The 14142-nt window shown below is 37.4% G+C and overlaps 1 pseudogene; it reads left to right on the top strand.

Annotated features, from left to right (window-relative positions):
- Positions 1-250: 250 nt before the first annotated feature.
- On the top strand, positions 251-868 carry LOC101965490 (large ribosomal subunit protein uL6 pseudogene; annotated as a pseudogene).
- The last annotated feature ends 13274 nt before the right edge of the window (positions 869-14142 follow it).

Below are 14142 nucleotides of genomic sequence, written 5' to 3'. Positions count from 1 at the left end.
AATCCTTATTACACATATAGAGCACAATTTTTCGTATCTCTTAATCCTTAATTGTTAAACTAGGAATACTCTCAGACAACCTCTGCTGTAAGATGGACATATTGGGATAACTTATAGCTCTTTCTGAATCGTCTTATCCCTCTAGTTATGAGTCTTTGCTCATTCAGCAATCTTTAATTAAATGTTGACTTGATACTTAGATCTATCCATAAGAATAGAATAAGCAGGCTTTGCCGCATCTACTTCGAGAATGAAGATCATTCTCAGCACTTAGACTGTCGACATTCCAGAACATGTTGATACTACTCTGAAGGGATGTACAGTTATTGTGAAGGGCCCAAGATGAACCTTCCAGAGGGATTTCAATCATATCAATGTGGAACTCAGCATCCTTGGAAAGAAAAACAAAAGGCTATGGGTTGACAAATGGTGGGGAAATAGAAAGGAACTGGCCACTGTTCGCACCATCTGTAGTCATGCACAGAACATGATCAAGGGTGTTAAAGTGGACTTCCGGTACAAGATGAGGTCTGTGTATGCTCACGTCCCCATCAATGTTGTTATTCAGGAGAATGAGTCTCTTGTTGAAATCCAAATTTTTTTGGGTGAAAAATATATCTGCAGGGTTCAGATGAGGACAAGTATTGCTTGTTCAGTGTCTCAAGCTCAGAAAGATGAATTAATCCTTCAAGGAAATGATATTGAACTTGTTTCAAATTCAGCTGCTTTAATTTAGCAAGCCACAGCAGTAAAAAACAAAGATATCAGAAAATTTTTGGATGGTCTTTATGTTTCTGAAAAAGGAACTGTTCAGTTGTCTAGTCACAGAAACATGTCCTGGAGTCAATTTGATATTTCAATGATGTGATAAAAGATCTCTATTGACTTTGGACTTAATCCTTTCCAACAGATTAAATAAACTTTAGTGTTCTTTCAAAGGAACAGAACAGGAAAAAAAAAAGAATAGAATGAGCAGGCCATATAGAAATTGGACATTTTTGCTTAATTTGTTTAGCGAAAGACTGATATTAATTTTATTGTAAGTGCATTTTAAATACTGTTGTTTTGTCTCTTAGGGTAAACTCAGAGATGGGGGATTACAGGGGAAAACCTGGGCATGTAGGCCCACATTCTGGAGGTATTCTTTGTGCGGTCATCCAATGCTTATGGATGACATTAGGAATCCATTCTATGGTCTTCAAAGTAGAAAAAATATATATAGCTTGGCACAATGAACTGGTTGTCTGAGGTTTAGATCAGTGTCTTCTGTTTGAGCTGCTGTAATGTAATGCATTCATGTAGTGTATAGTGCCATTTGGGTTAGTGATGAATTATGTGTATGACAGTGGTTATTCCTTGTAATTCTAGGTGTGTAGTGGGCTATAACACTATGTTTGTGTAGGTACAGTTGATGTTGTTCACACAATGATGAAATAACCTAATGATGCATTTTTTAGCTGTATGCCCATTCTTCAATGATGTATGACTGATTGTAGACTGGATGGCTTTATAGAAAATTATTTCAAATAATTCTAGAGGCTAGGAAGTATCAATTAAGGTGTAAATGGATTTGGCTCCTGGTGAAAGATTTTGTTCTGGTTGCAAACTACTGCATTCTTTCTGTATCCTCATATGATTAAGAGAAACAGAGTATGCTCTCTAGACTTTTTTTTTCCTTAAATAGGGATTAGAATCCCACCATTAGTAACCTACCTTTGTGAAGTCATCAAAATTTAATAAGCTTTTCAAGTTCCCCTCTGTAAATAGCATTGCACTGGGGGTTAGAAACATATGCATTTTGGAGGGATACAAACATTCCACTCACAACAGCAGGGTAGCTCAGACACAGGTACAACACTGATAATAAGATAGCAAAACTGTTAGATGAAAATTAAAGAAAGATTCCAGCCTCTTTATTTAGTTTGGGAATATTTCTTATCAGAGTGAGAGTTTGAGAAAGGGAGTAAAGTGTCAAAGAAAAGACACATGCCCAAAATTGATTTAGGATTTGGGGTAGTTAGATTGAGAGGACACCAAAAGCAGGCATTGTTTTTACTCTTAAAACATGCTTTCCTCCAGATAAATTAACCATTGCTGTTTCTCCATGTCTTTCTTTAACTTTAATCCCATTATTTATCTTTGTAATTCCTATGTGTTGCACAGAGTGTGGATATTGCTGTTTCTATTTTATAACATTGAAACACATACAGAGAAAAGGTGTAAATAACTTATTTGGGCTTTAGTATATGTCTGTGACCAAGATGGGAGGAGAATTGATACAGACTTGCAAGTAAGACTTAGATTTTAACACTGTGTTTCTAACCCATAATCCTTGGCCACCCTATGTTCACATGACTTTCAATCATTGTTTCTGCAGTGGTATGTCCAGTGTGTCCAGTGTTTCACTTGCTCTATCCAGTGCTCTGCACCTGACTTCTCCCTGTGAGGATGAAAAAGCTTTCATTATTTCTGTGTGATCTTACATAAGAAATTGACTGCATTTAGCCTTAATTTCTTCATCTGCAAAGTTAATGACCTCATAATACTATTACTGGTGCCTAGTTTTCTATGTTGCTGAAAAAGAAAATGGGAGAGAAAAAGTGTTATATGTTAAATTTATTATATGATAACATCAGTGGTTGACATTAATGTCAACATTTATGGCAATGAATTTACATCAATAACAATTTAATTGATACCTACTCTATGCAGAAGACTAGGAAGGTGAGAAGACTAAGTGAAATATATTGCCTCTCTAAATTGGGAAAATGCTGTTGCTTTTAACAGAGGTGCTGGCATTGCAGCTCCTCCTTGAAGGACAAATAGAAGACTCATTTCTAGAGTATTTCAGATTGAGAATATAGTTTGAACAGAGACTTGGTTTAGGAAACCTCCTGACATTTTCATGGGCCATGGATGAAGGAATAGGAACAAATGACTGTTTTGAGGTGATTTCATAATGATAGAGAACAGGATCTGTTTCCCAGGGTCTTCCCATCATGCTAAAAGTTTGAAGAGTTATCCATGGGTGTGTGCCTCTCAAACTGGGACAAAAGTAACATGTCAGAGAATCTGGAAAACTGTAGTATCTACCAGTCACATTCTCTCAAAGAAGTAATTTTACTTCATGGTGAATAATTGAAAAGACTATTTCCAAAATGAAGAATAATGTTTTGGAGAAAAATACAAACTTTTGTGAGCTACTGTTGCAGTGCGGATGAAATGCCAAAATATTGTTGGAAATATTGGGAAATCAATTTAAGCTCTAGCCTGAGAAATGCTGACCCAAATTCTTCCCTATCACTTGGGTGATTTTGATGAACATTATGGGAAGTTTTCCAGGACAACAGGAGATGATGTAGGATTTAGAAATGAATCTATTTCTTTTTAAAAGGAAATGAATGTTGCATTATGGATGATCTGGGAGTGAAGGAATTTGCTGGCAACATAAAGACTATAAGAAGGTGCTATAGAATCTTTGCAGAGGGCCTAAGAGTCTAGATTGGGTCCTGGCAATTCAGGTGGAGAGGGGAGGCTGGAAGAGTAGGATGACACAGAGGTGGTATTCATGAGTTGACCAAACAGCTGGCTTTGGGGAATGGGGGAGGGGTTATATAGGGATGAAAATGGTTTAGATGATGCTAGACTGTATGGTTGGCAGAACAGTTCATTGGAGTAAAAGAGGGTAAAAAGAAAAAAAATGTTAATGAATTCTAAGTAATCAAAACTACTAATTAGGGAAGTATCACTGAATGACAGAATAAGTAAATAATGGACATTCAGAGGGCAGCTGAAGTAATGTGTTTGACCCTATACATGTAATAAGCTTGGCTCTGCTTTCAACCTTTGAACCTTCTTTAGTCTCAGTAAGAACAGAAGTCCCTGGTCTCATTTCTTTTTTATCTACCCTATCCTTCTGTTATGGTTTAGATATGAAGCATCCCTCCAAAGCTCCTGTGTCAATGCAGAAATGTTCAGAGGTAAAATGATTGATTGGACTGAGAGTGCTATAGCCTATCCAGTCCATTCTAGTTTGACTTAACTGACTGGTTGGTAACTGTAGATAGGTGGACCATGGTTAGAGGAGGTGGGTCACCAGGGGCATGCTCTGGAAAGGAGAATTTTCCCTGGGACCCCTTCTGCCTTCCTTCTCTCTATCTCTGCTATCTGATCCCATATGAGCTGAGCAACTTTCCTGTGAACACTTGCCTCATGCTGTGCTGCCTCTCCTTGGACTCAAAACAATGGAGTCAGCAGTCTACGGACTGAGACCTCTGAAAAGATGGGCCCTAAATCAACATTCCCTCTAAGTTGTTCTTGTCAGGTAATTTGGTCTCAGCAACACAAATATAACTAAAACACTTTCCAATTCAGGGTCTAGCTTGACCCCAGAAGAGACTGATTGCCACAGTCTGGCTGGGCAAAATAACTGGGAGGTGACAAGCAACTTGTGAAGATTGAAACAGTGGGAGCCACTTTATTACGGGACAGCAGAGGTATATATACCTAACTGATTATACACAGTTTGTTTCAATTAATGTCATCTAGATACAGCAATCAGCCAATGAGGAATCTCCATCATCTTAATGGTTCCATGGCGTTAGCTCACAAACCATTCCTCCTGGCAAAGTGCCAGGCGCCCTCTTGACTTGGTTGCTAATTTCCCTCCATAATGAAGCCAGCAGCAAGGCTACATGCTAGCAAGGGACCTGTCTGCAGTTCCTTGCTTGTCAAATGGAAACCATGCTAACAGCCTCTACAAAACAGCAATTTTCCAAATGCCTACTGTGTACGTTGAACTATACCAAATCTTTGATACATTAGCTCCATTCACTTAAATGGGAATTACCCTACTCTTTTCACAGAGTAAGACAAGCTAAGTATTTGGTTGAGTTTTAATGGTTAGCAAGTTGCCCCAACAAAATCTGGGGCAAATAATAGTGATTCAATAAATATATATTGACTAACTGAATTAGGAAAAAGATAGATGTGTACATGCATGTACATAAGTGAAATGAGACAAAAATTCAATTCTATCCAAAATAAACATACATTTTCCTATATCACATGACCTTCATTTCAGAATTATTAAATGAATGGGTCAATCAATTAATTAAACTTGCAAATATGCATTTCAGTTGCAAAAACCTTGAATTTGAAACCAAGTAGCCTATGTTTGCAATATTAGTGGAGTCAGCAATTAGCTATGTGAGTGACAGTGTATAATTTATTTGAATTCGGAAAGTGTCGGTTTGATAATAAATAAAATACATTAATAATTCTTACTTGGAAGAACATTTGTGAAAGTGACATGGGATTCTGGATGTCAAAGCACTTCACATTTCCTGGCACACAGTAGGAGCCTAAGTAATCTTCATTTCATCCCCTGTCTTCCTCCAGCAGGACTGATACTTCATCCTTACTCAACTATACTGTACATTTTTCTGGGTGAAGTCCAGATAGCTTGATGCATGGGGGACAAACAAAAATGTGGAGGAAAAGCAGGATATTGGGATCTTCCTTTGTCTTTAATAACACAAGTCTGTCCTTGGAATATTCTGGTATCTCTACCCAGACCTCAGGTTCCCTTTGTTTCTAATGGGACAAGCTTCAGCCATGGCAATGGTGATGTGTGAGGTGTGGTATAGCAAACCTCTGAAGTAGGTTATATATTCATTTTTTCAAATGAGGAAACCAAGGACCTTGGAGCTGTTAGTAAGTAACAGAAATCACACTGAACTAAATAAATGGTAGATTCAGTATTTGAATCTAGCTCTACCCAACTGTTAATCTTGGGCTCTTCCATTTTAATTCAATGCTTTACTAAAATCATAAGGGTCCATCAAGAATAAAGCTCTGCCATCAACATGAGCACCTTTCAGGACTTGTGTGTCTCTTAATCTGGTGGGAAAGAGTCATCCTAGGGTAAGTTTCATTCCTGTGAACAGTGTTCCTCAGACCTAGATTTAGCTAAAAGAGGAAGTTCTCAGTACTCAACATCTGTAACTACCAGGTGTTAATTTCTTAGTATCTTTTGATGAGTAGCCAAGTTGAAACTTTGAGCACATGAGAAAACAGAAAGTTTAAGTGACTTGCCTAAGTCTGCATAATGTCACTGGTTTATAAAAAAGTCATTCTCAAGTTTAAAATATTATACCATGTCTCTTTCTTTACCCTCAAATTTATGGAGAGTGTCTCACTGATTATACTAATTATAACAATAAAAGTACTAATGCTTATTACTTAAAGATGATGAAAATAAACCTTAGAAATTATAGAAGAGACTGACCTAGTGGCAGGCACAGTATTCTAACCAAGATAGCCTGAGTCCAGGGTCAAAACGTCCACTATTGCACTTTACTGCTTATGGTAATATTTGAACTTCTATATATTAGGTATTAATTATATATATACTTTGTCATGAATGAACTCACTTACTTTATCTTCATGGTAATCAAAAGTGTTAAGTATTAATCATCATTCCTATTTAAATAGAAGCATATGGAAGATCTTAGAGGTTAAATATCTTGTCCAAGGTCAAACATTTGGTTTCTTATTATCAACTCTATATTCTACTTGCTAATTATTTAAGAGGGAGCTCCTTCTCTATTGCTAGTCATTGAATGGCAGTCATGCTCTGTAAATCAGTTGGCTCTTCCTCTGGACACTGGAGCAGTAGATTGCACTAACAACCATAGTCCTCAACCCCTGCCTGCAGCCATGACCTTTGCAATAAGACTTTTCAGTTGCTCCCATCAAGAGGTGGAATCTATCTCTTTTTCTGAGTATGATTATGTGACTTGTTTTGGTCAATGCAACACCATAAAATAATGTTGTGACTGTTTCAAGCCTGGGCCTTAAGAGGGCCTAGAGATTAGGCTTGTGATACCTCTCTTGGAACTCTTTCCAGTTTCCTTGTGAACAAGGGTGGGATATTCTGCTGAAGGACTTCCAAAGGCATTCTACTGAGTGCTTCCTAGGTTAGCTAGTAAATAGTAACATGGCCATGGATTGCGATTTCATGATTGCATCCAACAAAGTCCAGGGGAAGCACCCGGATGAACTCAGCCCAAATTCTGAACCATAAAAGGATTAGTGAAATAAAGAGTTGTATTTTTAAACCGATTAAGTTTTGAAGAGATTCATTTTACATGAAATATTCGCTAAGTTACTGCATATTGACTCTTGGCTTTCTTGGCACCTCTATGTCCAATACCTCTTCTATCATTCACTATAATCACTGAAAAAAATTCTGTGCTTTCACTTCCATTTAAAAAGTGATCTTAGTTCAAATACATGTTCAAATCATCTTGTTAAAACAATTTTGGAGCACAGGAATGTGTAAGTCTTGCATTTTTAAAAATTTGAAGCCTTGCTCAGCCAAAGACAAGGCAGAACACAATTTCTCTATTTTGGTTTGCCAGCCATGTTAGACTGAAGTGGCAAAGTGATATTTTTAAAGGAAGAGAGGCCATGGAGGAAGGCAACAGTGCCTCTGGTCTTACAGATTGTTTTTGGAAGTGATATTATGTGATTACTATTTCTTTGTGCTGATTGTTACTTAAGCTAGACAGATGATAGATTGATGGATGGAAAGCCCAAGGGATGGATGAAGAGACGATAAACAGATAAAACGGTGTAACTCCAAGTGCTGTTAATTACATTCTAATTGTCTTACAATCATGAATTGTACAATCATTAGCATTCTGACTGTATTAAAATATTTTAGATTTTTATCCAACAGCAAATAACAGTGGAAGGTGGTATGATTAAAACATCAACAGTACAATTTCATTTTTCTTTTGTTACTCCAAAAGTAGATATTAAAATCATTAAAAGCAAGTGACTATATACTTTACTTCATAATGCTCCTAGCATTAAGTCATGCCTGGCTCAAATAATAACATTCCAAAATAAAAGCAAATTTCCTATGAGGCCATGTAAAAATTAGAAGTATCGGTTTTGTTTTATTTATTAATTTATTAATGATTGACTTATTTTTTATATGTTGATGCATTTATTAAATGCATCAACATATAAATATGTACTGAGTACCTCTCACATACTTTTAAGTACTGGGAAGACAAAGAAAAGTGAGATATAGTGCCCAATAGAAAGCCATTTAAAGAATAGTGTGGCATATAATATTATATATGGTAAATACGATAAGAAACAGTCAAATATTGTATGATTAAGAGGTTAGCTGACTTTGAAAAGTATTATAACATAATATTGGATATAATATTTTGAATTGCCAGTTCTTCTTCAACTCTCTTATTAATTTATTGTTTATTCTGGCTTTATGAAAAAAAATCACCATATGTTTATCTTTAGCTTTGAATAGAAACCATTTCCTCTGGAGCAATACTTCAAATTTGCAAAGTACTGTTACTCAGCTGGTTTTGAAATAGACTTTTCCATATTCTACTTCACCATTCTGTGAGGCAGGTTATTTCTGGAAGCTGGGGTATATTGAAGAAAAAAAAATCCTATGGGCATCAGTCTTTAAAATTTCATTTAATTATAAGTTTTTTATTGGAAGTATCATTTTGTATGATATCAGAATAATGTTCTAAGATTTTTGAATGGTCCTTGCATAAGCATGTTTAGCAGAAAAGAGAATTTGACTCTAATATGTGTCATTTAGAATAAGGACAAATGACTTTTCCTTCCATAATTGAAGAAATCCAATGTAATTACCACTGGACCAATCTATACTTAGCATACCAGCTTGGTCAGTGTACCCAAAAAGAGTGATAGGCAGATGAGCATTGGCAAAAGACAACCTTTTTTTACTTATATTTTTTTTCAGTGTATGTATAGTTGCTATCTCTGCTACTATGGCCACATTTTTATATGGTCAGTGGGAAACTTGAGAGAGGAGGGAAATGGAAAGACTCAGAGTGACCTTCTTGTTAATTAAGACTCTCTTCATCAATGAGTTCTTGAGGCTAATTTATAAGCAATACATCTATATTCATTTTCCCCAAATCTCATCAGTCATCTTCCAATGTTGCTCCTTGCAAGGACATGACCATGGGGTCATAGATATATAGGGATCATTACTTCAGCACATCTTTCCTCCAATCCAATTGGAAAATGAGTTGTAACAGTTAAATTTAGGTCTACTAGGAAAAGTTCCCAGTGCTAAATTCTTTTGCATCCAGTCCATTGCTGCAGCTGATGTGACAGCTGTCCACTTTCACATGTTGTAGGGCTAACATGCAGAATTTTCCATGAATTGATTTCCCCCCTTAAGTTATTATGAAAAAAGTATAACAACCTCAGCACTATTGATGTGGTAAGTTGGATAATTCTATGTTGTAGGGGAATTTTTCTGTGCATTTAGGATGTTTTTGAGAGACCTAGACCTTTACCCTCTAGATGTTGATAGCATACCTCCCCGCACTTGTAACAACAAAAATGCCTCTGGACATTGCCACATGCTTTGGGGGGGAGTAGAAAATGATCACTCCCAGTTGAAAACCCATTGAATTGTTGGTAGGTGACAATGCACACTGATTTGGCTGGGACAGTACCATTTTAGGCTTATTATCCTAGCCTAATTTCTAGCTCAAAATGTCTCTGCTTGTATGATAAATTATTGTTGCTCTAGTCATAAGGGACTCCCCATGAGATCAAAAGTGTGGGTTGATAGTGGGATGGTGGTGCGCCAAGAGAAAACATGCTGTGTTCATGAGCCATCTGCTCATGCAACTTTCTTCTGCTCTAGGAGCCGCTTGGGCCCAGTCCCATATACGTTTATTCTATTTGATAAAGGTGTGCTGCTGTGTGCATCTGACTTTATGGCGTGGTGTTCCTAGGTAATTCCAATCCATGATTTCTAACTCAGTTTGAATGGGCACATAGATAAACAACAGTATATAGGATGAGGCAAGAGCATTTTCCAAAATGATATTTACTTTGTAAAGAATGCACAGGCTCTTATCCATAAATCCTAAGAACTGTGATTTTTTCCCATCAGGGTTGTCACAGGCTCCAGGCAGCATACTCATCCACCACAGATTTTAAGCATCACGAAATCAGCTGGGTTGTGAGAGCCAAGTGACAGAACTGCTGGCACTGCAACCTGGACCAGCTGGGTAACTTCCTCTTGTTCTTGAACTCACTTGAAGCTGAAAACATTTTTAATAACCTGATAAATAGATTGGAAAAACACAAGCAAATATGGTATAATTTGCTTGTAAAAATCCCCAAAGGCCACTTTGCATCTTTCTTAGGGAGAGGGTATAAGATCCAGGAATCTGTCTTTCATTTAGGAAAGGATAGGCCAACATGTTCCAGATTACTGGATCCCCAGAATTTGAAAGCAGTCTGTTTTTGTAAGGGATTTATATCCTAACCACTATCATGCAAATGTGTCCAAGACATTTGATTATTTGCTGCTTTTGGGCTCTTAGTCTTACTAACGTAATGAACTAATATGATGCATTTGGGGATGGTCAGATCAAGGTCGTTGAACACCAAATTCTAAAACACAAACAGAAGCACTGAGATGAGGTAAGTCTACGTGGTAAAGTTGTATGATTGTTTCTGTGAGGTGGAAGCAATGGGTTTTAGTGTCTCTTTGTGGAGGGGAGCGGGTAAGGAAAACTTCTTGATAAGATGAACAAGCATTACTTTCTGCCAATTATTAATTTCCTCTAGTAAACAGGTAAAATCTAGCAAACCTGCTGCAAATGGAATCATTATCTGAAACATATGACCATGAATTGTCATGTTCTTGAGGACTCTTCCATCTTCTCCACCAGCTTAACCGCTGAGTTAAATGGCTATGTGAGAAGAGTGAACATGCTGCAACTCTTGAGTCCAGAAGAGTGGAACCTAACTCTGAGATTTCCACAGGGATGACATTATATTTTGGTTCAGTGTTTGGGTATAGAAACGGAGTTCTAGAACCTTTTTCAACCAAAATAAAACTTACTCCATGGGATAGGTTGCAGTTGTGATTGTGCTAGTTGCTGAGGATAGCTGGTCTAAAATATACTTGTGAACTGAGGAAATATACATGATATATGTTTAAGAACCAACTGGGACACTATGAGAGAGACTCAAGACACAATCTATTTAAAAATACTTGACCTCTATAAAACTCTCATTATTTTCTATACATCATGAAGACATTCTAGGTCCCAAGGGATAAGCTTTCCTTTAAATTTAACTTTTAGTAACTTTGCAATGCCTGGATGAATCTATTTGTCCAGTGCCTACTTAGCCTGATAAATGACCCCAAGTCCCTTTGGGAAAGACAAGGAGAAATATTCATGGTAAGTATCTGTGATAATACTTCTGAGGCATTACTCAAGGTTGTCTGGTTTTTCTTGGTTCAAAAGGGCCTGAATCTAGGAGGTAACTCAAATATAAAGGGGTCTATCATGAAGGCTGAGGTATTGTCTCTGCTAGGCATAAAATGTTTGAGGTGAAAAATTTCAAGCAGAATCTTAATGAGCTTTGCATTATTTCCTATCATGTAGAACTCCTTTATTAGCTAGCAATAGCCATATATTCCAATGCCTAGGCATGTATTCCAGGGGACCACCACTGTGATCAGCATTTGAGCCATGTACAATTTTTCTTGGACAGTTAAGCATTGTTACATGGTCATGCCATCCCGGTATACAACAGCCCCACTGGCGAGGGGAACGGGTAAATAAACAAGGAGAGAAATGAAATACAGTAGATGGGGTAGAGAGAGAAGATGGGATGGGAGGGGAGGGGAGGGGGGATAGTAGAGGATAGGAAAGGTAGCAGAATACAACAGTTACTAATAGGGCATTATGTAAAAATGTGGATGTGTAACAGATGTGATTCTGCAATCTGTATTTGGGGTAAAAATGGGGGTTCATAACCAACTTGAATCTAATGTATGAAACATGATATGTCAAGAGCTTTGTAATGTTTTGAACAACCAATAAAAAAAAAAAAACAAGCGGTGGATTTCAAATTCAGCATCTTTTACCAACAACTCCAGGAATGTCCAGCAGTGATGTTGGTTCTCTCTGGTTTTCTTATATTTGATGAGGAGGCATTTCTTCTCATCCCTTTGGTAGAAAAGGGAATTTATAGAAAAGGTTAGGAGTGAGTACATAAAATTTATTCACTCCAGAATTCCTATTTGATAAAATATTTTTAATCCTTGAACACCCAGATAATAAAATAAAGCTTATGAAAATTAGTTAGATGTTTCCTGCATTGACTTCCATACTCTATATTCCATCTCTTTTTAGAATCTGTGAGAAGGCTGATGAAGTAGATATGGGAAGGATGTAATGGAGACAAAGCTCCACCACCACCCCTGAACAGGAATGTTCTGTTCACAAGGCCGTGTTGGACCATTTGCCCCTGGAGAGATATCATCACTAGTGGAAGCACTATAGGGACTTCCTTGGTTCCAGAATTCATGCCCTGCTGAGTTCTGCTGATCTAAGATAATCACTGCCTTGCCATCTGACTTTCACCCACATATGGCAGTGTAGATTACTAATCTCTGAAGAACCTTCTGTGCCTTTACATCCTATCCTGGAGATTCAGATTCATAGGCTAGTGCATTGGACAGGTTAGATTTAGACCATTTGTTCACCCTTCAGACACTAGATATTGCTGAACAGGATATTAACTGCATTTTCTGGGTGGAGCACCCTGCCTTGAATTTATCTTGAGATTCTAGCTGCAAAGCAATAATGATGTATGACCTCAGTAAGAAAATAACTGTCTACCCCTCCTTTTTTCCAGAGTTGTAGAGTCAGACTCAGTTTTCCCCCTGAGCAGATGGAAATGTGAAAAAAGTTTAATGAGTGTTGGTGGCCATTTGTCCCTTTCCTTTGTGCTATAGCATAAGTGTGAGTAGAGAGGATGTGGGACCATAATTCCTGAAATCCAAGCTATGTTGCAATCTTAGAGTTGGGGTCTCAGTTTTTGGTGATAGTTTCATATTTACTGCCTAGAACAACTTGATACTACTGACTTCAAACTTATATCTTGAGAGGAAATGGTTTTGCTTCTAGTTATCCACACTCTGTAAAGAAAGTCTCTGGCCAGGGCAGATCTGAGATCAATGGCTGTGAACTGCCTGTGCAAAATTTGAAAACATTTTTGGCCTTAAATTACTTTATGCTCACCAAAATGTTGACCTCCTTCATGCAGCTAGACCCAGGAAGGGAAGAATCTGGACTGGCTTTGTCTCCTGCTTCTATTATGCTCACCACTGAGGCAAATAAAGAAACAAAAACAGCCCAAGTGAGTCTAAGGGCTGTTTGACTTTAAACATTTTTTATTTTCTAATTGAATAAGAGTAAAAACAGTAGTTAAAATATACCCTTGGCTGTTGTCATGAAAATCACTGTAACAAATAAGACCCAAATAGCCAATTTTCTGTGGTTTCCAAGGATACAGCCACAATTAGAATTGTCATTTGCCAATCTTTTTTTTTTTTTTTTTTAATTTCAAGGGACATTAAAACAAGACAATGGAAAGGGAAGGGCCAGAGGGAAAGTTTTTCTTGCTAAATAAAGGTTAGGGGGAAAGAGGGGAAGGGCTCTAAAGGAGCTTGTGTTGATTCTTTTCTGATAGGTTTAAAGCAAATGGCTGAACTGACTCTAGCTCCTTTGAAGTGCATTAATTGAAAACAAAACAGGATGGGTCATGTTTCTGGTCTGAAAGTTCAGGATGGCCAAGTCCTCTAAGCACCAGATGGTAAGATGTTCCTACCTGCCTTGTTTGAATTTAGCTTTCATTTACTAAGTGCTCTACTGAAAGTCTCTTATTTAATCTCCATAACAACCTTTTGAGGATGTGTGCTAGACACTTATGTTGGCCTACTAAATATCCATTCCACTGTTTTATGTCAATAGAACTGTGATGTCTTTTTAGCAAATTACTTTCCCCCATCTTACTGTGTCCATTTAGATAGTAAATTAAGATGCCCTAGCCATGGTGAGGATATGAAACAATCACACCATTTAGAGTTAATTTGGGGAGGGGGGTCAAATAAATCTTGAACTGAGCTTTAAAATTGCTGAAAATCATTGCCACTTATTTGCTTTGTGAAAGTCCTCTCTGAGACTACAATGGTCCTGCTTGCCCACGCATTTTCTTGATTCTGTGTTTTGCTTCTCTGTTAAT

The sequence above is a fragment of the Ictidomys tridecemlineatus genome, chromosome 2, assembly GCF_052094955.1.
Source record: "Ictidomys tridecemlineatus isolate mIctTri1 chromosome 2, mIctTri1.hap1, whole genome shotgun sequence".
NCBI lineage: Eukaryota > Metazoa > Chordata > Mammalia > Rodentia > Sciuridae > Ictidomys > Ictidomys tridecemlineatus.
Note: the sequence above shows the minus strand (reverse complement) of the source record. Positions and strands in the feature narration are given on the sequence as shown.